The 16195-nt window shown below is 45.7% G+C and overlaps 1 protein-coding gene across 8 annotated transcripts in view; it reads left to right on the top strand.

Moving 5' to 3' along the window:
* Window positions 1-16195, top strand: part of RUSC2 (RUN and SH3 domain containing 2) — a 59092-nt gene that overhangs the window by 20256 nt on the left and 22641 nt on the right. For 7 of the 8 annotated variants that reach the window (XM_082300990.1, XM_082300993.1, XM_082300988.1 and 4 more), the window contains one exon: window positions 1824-1929. The exons of the other annotated variant lie outside the window; for it this stretch is intronic. The gene's annotated coding sequence lies outside the window, so the exon portion shown is untranslated. The remainder of the gene's footprint in view (window positions 1-1823; window positions 1930-16195) is intronic. 8 annotated transcript variants of the gene reach the window in all.

Below are 16195 nucleotides of genomic sequence, written 5' to 3'. Positions count from 1 at the left end.
GACTGGTTGAGGGATCGTTCACTGTGGTTTGGAGGTGAGTAGTAGAGCTGCATCTGTGATGCTGGCTCCAGTGCACTGCGAACAATCTGCACAGCCCACAGCCCAAGGCCCTTTCTCTTTTCCCAGTGGAATGATCTCTGTGCACTGGGGGGAGTCCTGGACTCCTGCAACTGAAGCCCTTGGTAGGAACCACCCCCCAGTCCCATGGTTTTCTGTCAGAAATCTGATTTAAATGTACTTGAAGAGGTATTTTTAAATTTTGTAGTGTTCTTGGATCTGAGATAATTGGCAGCCACTTCCAGTAATAAGTCTTAACATTTTTCTGTCATAGCATTTTATGTTGACGTCTCCAGAGGCAGAAACTTCTGTAAAGTGTTGTATATTGTCTGGGTTGTTGTATTTGTATTACTTGTTTGCTGCTTTTGGTACATCATGGCATAAAGTAAAAAGTACTCAGCCGTGTGGCAGTTCTTAATTTCTTTGAATTTTGTGTCTGTGTGACAATTTTACCCCTTCTCTGCCTTGCTCTGCCCTGCTCACGTCCTGTGGAGCCTCAGTTTAGGACATGTGTTTTGGTTTGGGCTTACAGGTTTTGCTTTTTCCAGCGTGGATGCTCCAATTTCTGAGCTCTGCTTGGCTCTACACAGGGCTGTAGGCGCAGGGCTGGATGAGGAAGGGCAGTAATGTGAGCAGTCCCTCCAGGATGGATGCTGCTCTAGTGTTAGAAACACCTCCCTGGCACAGCACAGCCCGGAGCACAACTGAGTTTCTGGGGTGTGTCGTTATGCCCCAGCTGGTAGAAAAGCAAAAGTAGCCACATTTGTCCCTTGCACAGCTACCTGTACCCTGTCAGGAGCTGCACTACTCTGCCAATGGAGCAAGTTCCATCACCTCTTCTCACCAGCTGCCTCTGGTGAAAAGGGATATGGGAAAATCCTTCCAGGTAGCAAGAGAGCCTGAGCTTTGCAGGTGGTGACCCCGTGTTTCTGCTAGGAAGATCTGCTGTGGGTTGCTTTGCTGAGATGCCAGGATCTAGCAGCATTTTAATCACAAACTGCAACTAAGAGTTGGTGGGATCTTGATTTGAGGTCCCCGGTGAGAGCAGGGACTACAGACATCCTGCCCCTACCCGGTGGGTTCGGCACTATGGGAAGTGCTGGTGGTTGCATTTTACTCCAGAGGTGGCTGCATTTCAGGGATGCCGGGTAGATACTGTTGATGAAGCTGTTTAGGACAAGGTACTACAGAAATTTAAAGAAGCTTCAGGAAGCTTCTCACAGTCTTCGCATCCTCCTCCTCCTCCTCCAGTCCGTTGTTTTGCAGACTGCCATTTTATCTCCAAGGGTTCTAGCTGCCGTTATCAACAGCAGGAACATAACACTCCAGTCCCTTTTGCTTTCCTTGGCAAAGATAGGGTAAGAGATCAGACAGCCTGCAAGCACACAGCATCCAAAATCCAGTCTCATCACAGAATTAGCTGCTGCAGCTCTATTTTATGGCACAGGCTTCGATCTTTTTATTTCTCCTCATGCTGCCTTCCTGATTTCCCAGTTCCTGTAAGAATCAATCCTCCATCGTCTCCTCCTTTTCTGCTCCCTCCCATCCCCTGCCTTGTCTGAGGTTCCACAGGGACTGAATGCGAGCTGGAGCGGCGGTGCTGTGGGCATGCTTGCTCCTTCACACGCAGCAACGTCACAGCAGCAGCAGCAGCAGCAGCAGGAGCATCAGAGATGTGATTGCGCAGACCCTCTGCATTGCCAGGGATGCAGCTGTGAAGAAAAAAAATCGGAAAAAAAAAAAAATTGTCTCTGTGTTTCCCACAGCATCCTGGTGAGAGAGCACGGAGCCTTCTGGAATCTGAGCGCTCAGGAGTGGCGGAGCAGAGTGTGTTTGCTGACAGGAGACGGGGAAAGAAGGATCTGTGGAAAGGTGAGGTGGAGAAATTATCGGGGTGGGTGTCAGTTGTGCTATTGGTTTTCAGGCCACTCGTCGTCCTGCACGGTGGCCGGTTTGTTTTTGTGGATGATGCCGGCTAGCCGATGAAGCGTAAGGATTTTAGGATTGCTTTGTCTCTTCAGAGGCTGCATTACTCTGGAGCGGGCTGTGGCTGTCATGGATGTGAGCGAGCGAGGAGGCTGCGGCTGCTGCGCAGACTGTGTGTTTGTCCATTGTAGCTGTGAAATAGCAGTTGTCATGTCCGGGGCTTGCTGTGCAGAGGCGAGTCGTGCTTCGCCCCGGCAGTGCCTCCGCACAGCTCTCCATTGTGCCTGCCATGACAGCCGAGCCCACACGGATTGTTGTGGTCCCGCCAGCTACCATGCTCTCCGTGCATCCCTGGCGGTGATGCTGCTGTGCAGCTCAAAAGCTGTTTTGACAGACAGCGCTTCCATGAAAAGCCAGAGACAAAGGACTCAGACAGAGGAAAGGTTGCTGTCACTGTGGCTTTTGGCTCTTTTTTTTTTTTTTTTTTTGCTTCTTTTCTTTTTTTTTTCCTTCTTTTTTCTCCCCTAAATACTGGTAAATCATTTGTTCAAAAGGCATTAGGGTAAATATCATGGCATGTAAAACCCTGTCCTTCTGCTAAGAGATACACGGGCTCTGTGCAGGCTGGAGTCCTTTGTGCTGCCAGGGTGTGTCTGTGCTGGCTGTGTAAATGGATGCTTTCTCCCTGCCTCTTTTCACAGATCAGATGAGAAAGGTTATCTAGGAATGGAGGAATTACTGCTTTTAATTACTGAAATGAGGGGTCCAGGCTGGGTACCAGTCACTGGAGCTTAATTACATGGTCTTGTTGTAGCCAAATCCCTCTTTTCCCTCCCTGCCTTCCTTCTTCTTCCTCCCTCCCCCACCCTCTGCCCAAATCCTTCCATTAAATTGCCTCTGCAAATAGGAGGAGGTCTTGAACAAAGAGAAGGATGTATGTGGGATAGGGATATAGATGCTGAAGGGGCGATGTTCAGCATGACAGTGAGAACAACAAAGCAAAGGTATAAAAGAATGAGATTTTGGTATATGTGTTAAAGTGACGTGGCTGTAGGGGAATGTGCAGATGGGAATGTCATAACAAAAGGAGATAATCGAATAGCAGATTCAGTCTTTTGGAGTTATGGAAAATGCTGAGTGTGTGGGGTTGCAGTTGCAGGATTTTGGGTGGATATGGAGTAAGTGGGAGTCACAGAGGAACATATCACACAAGGAGTGGATTGATGGGTGGCATAAAGGTGCATTAGAGTACAAGGGAAGTAGAGATCTGCATTTTTATCTCCACACACCTGCAGCTTTTATACCAGTGTTGCTGAAGAGTGAGCTTGGCAGGTCTTACCTATTTCACAAAATTTCACAAAAACTTTCTCCCATTTTCCAGTGACCCAATAATCATTCAGACAAAGTTTTTTTAGGCTTATAAAGAGCAACAGGATGGTAGGAAAGATGTAGATAAAATGGTAAATGTTTTGCAGAGCTGTAGAGGAACCGTGGAAAGAAGAGGCAGATGAGAGGCATTGCAGAGCTGGAGGAGCAGGGGATTTGGGTCAGAGACCAGTGGGAGAGTGCACAGAGGGGAAATTCAGGGTTGTCATTGTCAGGGAATGCAAATGTGTTGTTTCTGTTGTCATTCTTCAGACTCTCACTGTGTTCCCCGAGACATTCAGTGCTGTGTGCAGCCCTGCAGGGTTTGTGGGGGTGGGGGTGATCCTCAGCACAGCCTTTTCTGCAGTAGTTCTCTGGAGGAACCATTTTGCTGCTGCAGGTTCTCATTTGGTTGCTCCCTCTCCATCCCTATGGAGTCACAAGGCTCCACAGCCTTTATTCCCGGTGATGAAGGCAAACCCAGAGTTTCAGTGCAAGGTGCCAGGTGAGAAGAAGAGGGCTTCCAGCAAAATCTCAAAGTGGCATGTTGCCTTCTTGCAGATCGATGACAATGTCCTGAAAGCACCATAATGCTTCCTGAACTGCAGCTCCTTCTCACCCCTGTCTTGCTCTTGGACCTGGGAGAACCTCTCTGTGTCTCCCAGAATCTGTCCCTTTCAGGCTGATGGGAGCAGGGAGCAGAATGTCTCCTGCAGGTGTGCACCAGACTGGGTTTGCTGCTACAGAGCAAGTTCCTGTGGGAGATTGGTGGTGGGTAACCCCAGCATGACTGTGTGCAGCAAGCACATCATGTGCTGGAGGACAGGATGTCCAACAGAATGTACAGGACACACATACCTGTATCAGCATGTGGAAGAAAATTCATGTGTGTATGGTTTGTGTGTACAATGCCTAAAGAAATAAAAAGAAGGTGATGCAGCCTCCTCCTCTGTGTGGGGTGGGAAGGTCCCCAGGGCGTACAGGCTGTGTCTGGCTAGTAGGTACCACTCCTACAAGAACATCTGTTAAGCAGTGAGAGTGCATAGATAATCTCTGCCTTGAGACACTTAAAAGATGGGCAAGAGGTTCTAATGACTGAGCTGACTGAAATGATCCACAGGAGTGTGTCTTCCTCACTGCTTCAATGCAGATGATGGAGATAAAGTGCAGCTGGATCTCTAGGTACAAGGGACCTGGACCTGCATTGCAGGAAGTACAGGTGGCCCAGGAGAATATGCTGTGAACTCAGGAATGGCCTGCCCACAGCTCCATTATTGCCTGTCAGGTGTCTGAGGCTGTGAGAGCAAAGAAAGAACAAAATTTTAGTCCCAGACATCTTCATTTTCTTCCAGTCAGATGTTCCTGGTGAGTCAAGATCTCACTCTAGTATGATTCCTAATACCCAGACAATACCCTGCCTTTTGCAACCCCTTGTTGTGCTTTGCTCTGTTTTTAGTTTATTTCCCTGTTTTATTTTTCTTTTCTAGTGTTTTCTGAAAGACTTATGTAATAGTAAGGGCAGGTTGATAAATCTAATGTGGGTCGCTTTGCCTGCCCTTGCAGAACAGCTACAGACTTTTACCTTTAATATTTGTCAGCCACATGGTTTCACCTTCTTCCTCTCTTTTCTAATGGGTATTTTTATTGAAAGTGCAGTTGTCAGCTGCGATCAACCAGCTATTCTTTCATTGCTCTGGGATCAAGAATATCTTGTCCTTCTGACTTGAGTGCTTTCATCTTCTTGAATTTGTTTCCACTCAAAAGCTCATTTCCTTTTTTGCACCTTCTTTCCCTTGTATTATGTAGCCTGTAATTGCTGCAGCTTCAATATTCGTCTTGCCAAAACAGCACTGAAGATGCTATTTTTCTTGTCTCTAATATCCTTCTTGGTGTGGTTACTCATTCAGGTTGGTCAGGAGCCTTTCTTTTCTAATCTTCTCATCTTTCTTGGTGAACCCAGATTTTTTTTTTTACTTACATTCAAAGTATTTTCTTCAGTACTTCTCCAAGCTCTTTGTTCTTGTTGGCATTATAACTGTTTACCCTGACATGCCAGAGATCTGCTCTTTAAAAATTAAAAAGGTTTCATTACAGCTCTGTTTGCTTTTTACCATTCTGTTTAATACAAACTGGGTCAGCTTGAGATATTCAATCCAAAGCCACTTCTGTATCATGGGTGCTGGGTGAAAACTCATCTCAATAGGCACAGTTCTGATAGTTGAACCCCAAAAAAAGTAAATCCAAAGTAAGAGATGTGGAGATCTCTACAGATGGTTGAGAGGTGGAGGATTGGAGCTGGAGGTACCTCCCTGTCAGCGGTGGAATCAAGGGCAGTACTGGAAAACAAGATTTTGTCCTCATGCTTGTGGAAACCATTGAAATCTCACCAGTAGTGGAAAACCTCACTTGTCTGCTACCTGTGCTGCTTCATGGGGAGCGTTCTGATGTGGATAAAGTTCTTCTGGCTGTCCAGTCCATAAGACCAAAGAGCCAGAAGCCCAGTCCATTCCAGCTGTCTGAGAGGCTGCAGGATAAGGCTTGAAGAAACTGAGGGAGCTTGGCTGGCAGGGGATGAAATCTACAGCAGTGATCAATGACAGCTGTATTAGTAATGAGTCTTAGCAAGGACTTGCCATGTTATCTGCCAAGCAGGTTCCCTGCGTGCCCTCACACTCATCTCAAAGTTGGTTACTCTCCAGTAAGAAAGAAATGGGCTGTTAAAATACCTCTGGTCTCTGATTCTGCTCCAGTTTTCTCTCTTGATGAAAATGATTTTAATGTTCATTTTCTGAAAGAAGTGGGTCAAAGCTGGGACATACCTGTTAAGATGAGCACAAAAGCAGGCTGGTCCATAAGCTCTTTCTCTCCCTGCCACAGTTGTGTTGCAGCCTAAGGATTGTGTAGATAATGGTTTTTTTCTACCCCTCAGACACATGTAAGTACTTTTTACTGGGCAAGGCTGACGGTTGCTATATTAACAGACAGAGGGATAAGAAACCCAAACAAAACCCACTCTGTTTGTTAACTGCTGTGAATGGGATGGAGGGGGAAGGCAGAGCTGTAATGTAGGTGTGTGGCCATAACGTGGCTGATGGCGACTTCTGGCTCAGACTCAAGTGCTGAGTTTGGACTCTTGGAAGAGAGATCATGTGTTGGTCTTTGGGCAGTGCTGAGGGTGTGGGGCTGGCAGTACCTTTGAGTGATAAATAATCAATATTTGAGTGATGGCAGCAATGCTTTGTACTGACCCTTGGCAAGTGATAGGAAACTGGCCTTACTACCAAAAGGCCACCCTCTGCTCCCACACAAAATGCCCTCTGGAAGCAGAGAACAAGTGTCACTGCTCTGTTGTTACGTGTTTGTGGACAGTGCCAGGGGTATTTCAGAGTGTATGAATGCTAGCAGTTCCTTTTGGGAAGAGGGGAGTTCCTGCTCTGGGAGTTACAGGGAGAAAATATTAAATTAGAGCCTGTATGGAAAACTTTGGCAAATAGAGGGTTTTCACCTGATACTTGCCTCAGAGCCACTGTTACCTCAGACTAGAGTCCCTACACAATTATGCTAATCTCATCAGTTTGGCTCCAGAACTGCACCTCATTCTCTATAAACTCACAGTAGCTGCCGTCGCTTCTGGAAGAATGTGCCCTAAATGCTTTCAGTGAGCTCGTTCTCTTCTTCATTATGCTCTGCCTGCACTGGTGCAGGACCAGCTACATGGCTACTTTGCCTCCTTCTGCCTATAGGCCCAATTCACCTTGGTTGTTTAGCAAGATACCTTCTTTTGGTCCCTCTCTGGGGTTCCCATGGCAAACAGCAGGGATGTGTGCTTCAGGTTTCATTGTTGTGTGTAAGCTCACATAGCATAGCTTACTTCCAGATGCCCTTCTTTGCAGGGAGAATGACCTGGCTTGATTATGGTGCTAGTGCAGTTTTCTGCTCTTAGCAGGCAGGTTAATTACAGTGTATTTCCCTGTAGTCCCATCTTCAAACCTTTTCCAGTAACTCAGGTGGAAGAACGATAAGCCCACACAAGGAGAAGATCCAGTGGGAGGAATAAATATTTCTTATCTCTGGTCCCAAGATGCTGTTGGCCCACATGGTGTACCTTCCTTGGCTTTGCCTAATTCATTCTGATGATTGATACCTGGAGTGACACGTCCACCTGGGGTTTGGCTTACTCTGGTCGACATCTCCTTCACCATTTGCTCTCATCTGAGTTGTTGCAGTGGCTTCTAAGTGGTTTCTTGCCCAAGTGTGTCTTACCCTGACCAGTGATTGTACCTCCCTTCAGAAAACCAGCAAGTGGATTTCAGCATGCATCTGCACTTAGCTATTTCCTACTGGCAGCAAGCTGTTCTCGCTTGTCCACAGTCAGTGGCATCTAACTAACCCTGCTGCTGAGATTTGTCCTCCAACTGCAGGTCCTAGTGCTTTAAATGGTGTTGAGGAGACCATTGTCCTTACCCAGATATCTCCTCCTGCCTTCAGCTCCTTGTCATATGCCCATTCATTTCCATAGGCACCTGCTATTTATAATTACTGTCTTCATAAAGCACTCTGAAGGTGGTGACTGCTTATTACAGTAAGCCTGACAGCCCGTTTGTTCCCATGTGATCCTCAGAGTGGCTGTTTTTGGGGGAACACTGGGTCAGAGGAGAGGTGAGGCAGCATGGAGCACAGGGTGACCTCAGGCATCCCTGACCCTGGTCAGGAGGGCCAGCCAGTTCATAGTACGATAGGAGAGGAGGAGGGGGGAAACTGCAAGAAAACAGGTGTGTCCTGGCACTGACAAGCAATGGCATGTGGTTAATGCACAAAGGTGGCAGTGCTCCAGCCACAGCCGTTCAGTTTATGCTTGGCCATATCTGGCTGAGACGCTGAGAATCGTTTTTGACCCACTGGGGTTTCTGTAATCTCTGTTTTTCTTGATGACTTTGCAAAAGTTTCAGAGACCCCATAGAATATTTCCATCTCTGTAACCCTGACCTCTCCCAGGCTTTGTGCTGCTGACAGGATTTGGTACCCCAGGGTAGAGAAACACCCCAAACTGAAATCGTGCATTTGTATTTGTCCCAGAGGCACTGAGGAGTGATCCCCCTCTGTACCAGAGCACGTTCAACATCCAGGATTTTGGTCCAGTGTCTTGGTTTACTTTCCCCTTGGCATGAGTTGAGGTTGAAAAGAAAAACCACAACAACCTCTTGGCTTGGCCTTCAAAATGGAAGGGGAATCTTCCTTCAAGGGTGCTGGCTGCTAGGCCTCACTGCTTTAGTGAGGGAAATTCACTGTGGAGAAATACCCTTCAGCCCAGACCCTAGTAAGGCTTGGAGGACCCTTTTATCTCGTGGGGGACCTCAAAAAGAAATTGCATATAGACAGGCCAAGAATTTGTATAGCCTGAGAGAGCAAAGACCCAAAACTCACACTCCAGTGAGGAAGGAGAAGAAACCCCTTTCCTCAGAGAACAGATATGTAAAAAAAACCCCCTGGTTTCTTCTAGGCTAGTCTTGTTGTAAATCTTGAAATTCTTTAGCTTGATGCTAAGTTACATAACTGTGTGTAAGAGAAGATAGTCACAAACATACACTTTGTCAGATTCCAGATTATTAAACTGATTAAACGCATTCCAAGTCATTAAACTGATGTCATTAAACTGCAAAAAGTAACTGGTTGTCACCCTGCTCATAATGGACATTACCTGGTAGGCATGTACATATGGATGTTAAGGTACATAAGAAGTGGAATAGAAAATTATTTTACAACTTCTAATCCCACTGCCAATTGGAAAACTGTGTGAAATTAGTCACCCCAGCTCAGAAGCATGAATGCATAGCTGGAGGGAATTGAGAAACTGCCTAGGAAACTGAACAAGTCCCTGGAAAATGCTCCTAAGAGGAGAGATTGAAGAAATGGAAGTTACTTGTAGTAAATGGGAAACTGTAGGGTTTGTGATATGAAATAATGAACAATCTAGAGAAAGAAAATAATGATTTATGAGGTGCCCTGATGGTAATGTGAAAGCTCCAGGAAATCAAGGAGGATTATTTGAAACTGATAATATGAATACTTTTCACGTACTGTGATTAATTAGTCCGTGAATCTTGCTTTCAAACTTCAAAGCCCAGCAGTATTCCCACATGGCTTGGCATTCTTGTGAATAAGACTACCCAGTGTATTTATAGTATGTGTTCAGAAGTTGCAGTTTTAAAACCTTGTGGCTTTGTTAAGGCCTATCTGAGTGCAAGGGCTTAACACAGGCAAACATTTGTCTCAGCTACTTGTCTTCTCTGAGACTTCTGGTCCAGAAAGGATGCAACAGCTTCAAGAAAAAAGGTGTTCAAATGTGAATGTGTCCTGTCTGTGAAGATCTGGGAGCTTTGCAGTCTTAAGGTGCCTCCTCAGTTCTCTCAAACACCCTTGAAGTGATTAAAAGAATGCTCACAGAATCATAGGATGGTTTGGGTTGGAAAGGACCCTGAAGTTCCCCTCTTGTTCCGTACCCCTGCATGGGCAGAGACACTTTCCAACTAGACCAGGTTGCTCAAAGCCCCATCCAACCTGGCTTGGTGGGTCTCCTGGAACTCTGACTGCTCTTCCAGTACAGAGTCAAGGATCATCCCTGTTTGCCCTCCTTTTTTTTCTCTGGTCAATAGGTCTCTGTAGCACAACATCCTCAGCAGAAGACCTTGGTTAATCCAGGGTTATCAGATTTAGTTTACCGTTAATGCTCTGTTGAGCCCAGTCATTCCAAGCCTAATTAGCACATGAGCTGTCTTGTGGAGTGATATTCTAAAATAAACTGTCCTGAATAGAGCTTTACAAACTGAGCTTGGTTTGGGTTGCCAGCCCCTACAAGGGATATATTTCCCTCTCAGAAGGAAAGTATGTGTAATCATTAAGAGTGCCTGGTCTGCTTCATAAGTATTTTATTAAGGTTCTGGCTTGCCTTTTGTTAGTTTTGCTGCTTGGAAAATATTCTGTTATATAAACTAATGCTGTGGTTTCATCCAGATCCTCTTGAGTTCTGCCTTGCTGCCAGCCATGTGAACATACAAACACACCCACACATCAAGAGGACACTTGGAGAGAGGTTGGTAATCAGACCAAGGATCTGGGAATACTCTTGTACTTCAGCAGAACGAAAATCTTGGCACTGAAGATAGGCAAATGCAGTAGAAAATATGATCCTCTCCCTGCCCTAGCCCAAGGATAAGCAGTGAAGTTAAATATCCCTATGTTCAAAAGTACTGACAGATAACTACTAGTGTGGCATGTAATTTGGTATGGAAGGCACTGGTTCAGGAAGTTACAAGCTCTAAAAATTTGTGGGAATTCCAAAAGGGACACTGAGGGATGATTGTATAGTCTCCTAAATTTCTATGGGAAGGTTATGAAACCTGCTCTGCAATGTGAACTATTCCCAAATGAAGGAAGCTGCTTGTGACTGGGTAGTCTCATGATGGCCCAAGGATTTGTTCCTACATCAGACAATTCTTGTCTCATCATCCCAGGAATCATTCTGCCTTTTTTGTTTTTACCCACACTGAACTCTGTTGAAATGAGATTCAGACATGATTGCAGAGGACCTGTTTGTTCAGGTACCTGGCCAAAAAAAGGATCAAGAAATGCACAGTCTTAACAACAATCACGCAGTTTCCATTTTCAAATCTAAGTGCTACAAGATCTTTTCCTCCAGCTGCCTTCAAGGGATTGTAAAATCCAGCTTGTGGTCTAAAAGCATTTGGGTATCACTGTTTTTATTATATATATATCCATGTATTAATGTATTATATAAATAATGTATTATATATGTATTTTTTTATATTCATGTATTAATATAAGATAATTAATAATTAACATATATATTATATGTGGTCTTGATATCCTTAAGAAGGCAGGATAAATTTAATGTATTATCTCCTCAGATGCTGCATTTATTGGGCTACTCAACCATTTTGCTTTGTACAATGCTATCACCCCAAATCAGGGAGTTGCCAGCCTCCAGACCATTGTGTATTCCTGCCTTGGAGATGCAGAAAATGTCTTCCTGTGTATCCAGGCATTTCTTCTAGTCTTGGTAGAACAGCCTAGGGCTAGGAAGGGTTAAAGTCTCCTGCAGCCTTAGCAGGAGTCAGCTGTTGGTCACAGCTGCTGGTTGAAAAACCATTTAGATGTGCATCGTGGAAGAGAAACATCTAGTAAAGCAGGCTGCTGCTGGGATGTGTTCTGTTTGTGCCTGATTTTGGTGCTCCTGATTTGTTTGCGTGCAGTGTGCATTAAATTCTGCATAGGATTGCATCATTTAATACAGCTCCGCAGACGCAGGCATTCAGACTGCCTGGCAGATCTGGTGTCCATCATTCCTAGGTGATGCCATACCTGCGCTGCTTCTCCTGCTTACTGGGATGTGGCAGCAAAGCATTGCAGCACTGCAGTCTGAAAATAATCCTGGTGGTGCTTTTTGACATCACTAGCTGCTTTATTTACAGTGGCTTCTGGGGTGATATTTTGTTATTTCAAGAGCTTGGCCTGGCTGTGGTTTTACTTGACTCCCCTGTAGCCATCTTTGCTGCCTGTTCTGCTGTCACAATGTGTGAAGTTGTACATCTGCAGTCCACCATCTCAGAAATGTTTGGTTTTCACTTGATAGTGAGTAATTCCTACATATGTGGCACTCTGGGCTGAAGAGACTGAGTTATCTTAAGACTGAGTTCCTTATTTGTCAGGCTTTTTCAAGTGGTCACTGATGCTTTTGTCTTGCAAGGAGGGTTTTTTTTTCTTGCAGGGATTGTTTTGCAGCTGTGATTCCTGTAATGCATAGTCTGGACAGAAGTGCAATGTCGGTTTTAATCTGCACAGAAAGGAAGCAGTAGGGAAGATATGCAGCCATGGAGTGGCTGGAGTCTGTATGGATGTGCTGAGCTGTACTGCAGCAAGATCTTGTTCACAGTGAAGACAGGCTTTCTTTGGCCATCTTAGGACTTAGCTCATCTTTTTTCCACAAGTCATGAATGTGGTACAGTATGTAGGACTACTTGAGGTAGAGCTGGCCTTGTGTGCCTTTTTTGTGCAGACGAAGATTGCTCCTGAAATTATCCTCCCATAAGCTCTGGATAAGTAGGTCATCTGCTTTGCTATGGTCTGGCCAACACTATGTTGCCTGAAGCCAGATTCCAGTAAGGGTTAGGGAAGAAAATCCAATGCAAGTGATTTGTCACTTCTCTTTGAGAGCTCTTTCCAAAGGGTGGTGCAGGGTTGTGTGAACTGATAGATGCTAGTAACCAAGGCGACCATGACCCACAGCTGAAGTGCAAAGAGTAGATTTATCCCATCACCTTACCGGTTGTGAGGTTTCAAAACCAGATGGATACACATACCCTGCTAAACTTATTCCACCCTAGGAGGAGACAAAAGCACATGGGCCCATTCCCCGGCCTCAGCATCTCAAAGGGCCTTGCCCATGTGCAGTGCTTCATAGTTCTGTGCTTTCTGTAACCTCCAAGCTTCGTACCTCTCTTTCTCACAGCAGGAAGGCCCAAACCTGTGAAGAATGATGTTTTAAGTCATTGACAGGATTCTGTTGTCTTCTACAGGAATTCCATTTCTCAAAGCAAACACAATACATGAAATTTCCCGCACTGAATATTCTTAGCATCTCCCAGCTACCAGGTCACCTTGAGTGAAAACAACTGTGTTTTTCCTCCTCACTAAATTTTCCACTTTCAAGCCTTTTCTCCCTGCAGTGGTGTGATTCTTGGGGTGTTCTGTGCAGGGCCAGGAGTTGGACTTGATGATCCTGATGGGTCCCTTCCAATTCTGCATATTCTGTGATTCTAATTATAGGGATGCTACAGATCCCCAGCAAGCCCAGAAATCTCCAGTGCTGTTGAGAGTATTTCCATCCATATGAAGCATCTGTGTCCTCTCCACTTCATGACATTATCTCAGGAGCCTTCACCCGTGTGGTGGACACCTGAGCAAGAGCAGCTGCTCATTCACCATTGCACGTCGCCAGTTTTGCCACCCTGTGCAGGCACAGGTCAGAGAGCTGGCATTGATTCCTGAAGCTGAGCTGAGTTTGATGCCTGACTCCCTCAGCCAAACACTCCATTCCCCGCCTCCCATGGCTGTTGTGGTGGAGATTTTTGAGCTCACAGCTCCCAGGCATAGAAGTTGGTGGGAAAACCTTCAGTCCAGACTTCTGCTGGCTTTGACTCAGGTTCACCCACAGCTGCTGGCTGTGGTTTTGTCCCCACTCAGCTGCAGCTGCTGGTTCCTGGGGCCCTCAGTTGGGCAGGTCAGTAGAAGGAACACATTGATGAGGCAGCCAGCTGACAGTCCTGCTTTGCCATAAATCATAGAAGCATAAAATGTCTTGGGTTGGAAGGGACCTTAAAGGTAATTTAGTTCCAACCTTCTTGCCATGGACAGGGAAGCCACCCATTAGGTCAGGCTCACTAGGCCCTAACCAAAGCTGTGCAGTTAGGGAGGGGTAGTCTTGGCATCTTTGGATACTGAGTGTGCCCAGAAATTTCATATGCTTACAAGATTTTCTTTCCTTCTGCGTGGGTTCCTGAGTGCTCTGGTGACCCTGCAACACCCCGACTCCAGCACCCAGGCAGATGCACGTTTCAGAGTGGAATTGTGTGATTTCTGCTGTTGTAAGATCTTCAGGAAGCTTTCAGATTGCTCAGGCAGAAAGATGCTATACAAGCATAGTCCCTCCTCCTCCTGCTGCTGCTGCTACTAGAGTGTCTGTGATAAGAAAGGATTTACTGTGTCTGCAGTTTAATTCAGCAGCAATTTCTTTGTGATATGAACAGCTAGAAACATCAGTCTTTTTCTTCTCTGTGGATTTGCATAAAGTAATTAGGAGCATATGTGCTGGGGGCTGGGGCAGGGAGGAGGAGGAGGAGCAGGTTCCATCCCAAAGCACCTCAGTGGATGCTCTGAGTCATGGCCTGTAAATGGCTCTTGCCGAGTGCCACATGCCAGATGATGAGTCACAGAGCAAGGGAACACAGAAATGGGAGAAACTGGTTGGGTCACTGTACTGGCTCCTGTGTTAGCTGGTATAGATCTGCTGCTTGAGCTATTTCTGGTGTCTTGTGTAACTCTAAATGCACAGAGCAGCTGGGGCTTCTTGTCCTCTGACTGGGAGGCAGTACCTGCCTCACACTGGTTATGTCATCATCAGGAATACACACACTACACCTATTGCTTAGTTCTGTGTGTGCTGGTGACTCCTCGTCCCTGACCCATGCAGCTCCTTTCTGCCAGCAGCACAAGGGCTGTGACTGACGGTCACATGCTGCAGTTTCCATTTGGAACACATCATAATCCTGTATAGTTCTGGGAGGTAATGATACATTAATCATGGGCTTAGTCAGGCTGTCCTGGAAACCACTGGAAAAAGCCCTGGCTAAGGCAGGGCTTTGTGGAAAGAAAAGGGAAGTGGTCTTTTCAGGAATCACTGCACAACACCACAAGAGGAACCAACCTGAGCTGAGGCAGAAGTTTAGGAAATATTTAATCTTTCTATTTTTCTGCAGCTCCCTTTAAACATAAAGGGCTGGAATATTCATCCTGGGAGCATGCAGACCACCCTGACTATGCTCCCTGTCCCCTGAGGCAGGGAAGGAGAGCTGGAGGTTTAGGATGAATAAAACAACTAGCATTTCCTTTTATACCTTTTCTTTCATTAAATGCACTGGATGATTTAATAAAGTATTTAATGAAGGTGTGAATTTGACAGAGATGTAATAGCTGGGGAGAAAGAAACAGGTGTCCAAACAAATACCACTAACTAGACCCATCATGCAACAACTTACAGGCTTCCTCATCTCCACCCTCTGTTTATTCATTCCCATGGTTCAGGACCATCCCCAGGCCACTCACCCCATCCCACTCACCCCATCATCCTCTTCTCTGATGCTGCTCCCTGAATGTCCTCCAGTTTCCTGGAGTTTTCCTGTTAAGTTTTTTTTTTAAACCATCCAGTGCTTTTTGCTAGCTTTTGGACTGGCAGAGCCAGGGCAGGGATAAACTGCAGGATTGGTGCTGGATACAGTGAGCCCTGAGATCCCCCACACTGTCCAAAGGGTGGCTTTCAGTTTGGATTAATCCCCCAGCCCTTTTGCCTGGAGGTGGACATACAGGGAGTAAACTGAATATATTGCTCCCTGTGGGGCAAAGAGGAGATGTCTGTATTGTGCCTGTGTCTACAAGATCACACAAACCATTGCTTTTTGAAGCATTTCTGCTGGTGCTTGTTTTGCAGGGTTTTGTGTGGTTTCTTCAGGCATGTTAATGCAAAGGCACTGTGGGAGTCAGGGGTTAACATGGAACAACCCTCAAAGAACAAGCAGCTCTAATACAAAAGAATTTTTTCTGCTTCTTCTACAAAACTGAATGCCTAGCTTTTAACCCTGTTTTTGCATATTTCACCCTTGAGTGACATGATGAATTTTGGTCCCTCTCAGGAAGGTGATGATGACAGTGAAACCATAGCCATACAGAAAGAGTCAGCAACAATCCTCACAGTTAAAGGTTTCCTTTGGACACTCAATTCCATAGATGAAGTGACTGAGGTTTGTAGAAAGAATAATCTGTTCAGAAAAGGCATCCTCCAAAAAGTATCCAGCTGACAGTTCTGATGGTATTGCTCCTGCTTCTTCATCCTCTGTGCTCTATGTGCAGTCTTTTTGCATTAAAATCACATTTATGTCTTATGTCTCAGCATGTCTCCTCCAATGTATTACATTTTATGAGGAAGCCTGTGTTACTGTGAGCTGAACCCTGTTGCCCCACATGTGTACAGGGGACAGCTCTGAGAAGAGTAGAGTAT

The sequence above is a fragment of the Coloeus monedula genome (assembly GCF_965178545.1).
Source record: "Coloeus monedula genome assembly, chromosome: Z".
In the NCBI taxonomy this organism is placed as follows: Eukaryota; Metazoa; Chordata; class Aves; order Passeriformes; family Corvidae; genus Coloeus; species Coloeus monedula.
This window is presented reverse-complemented; position numbering and strand designations above follow the sequence as displayed.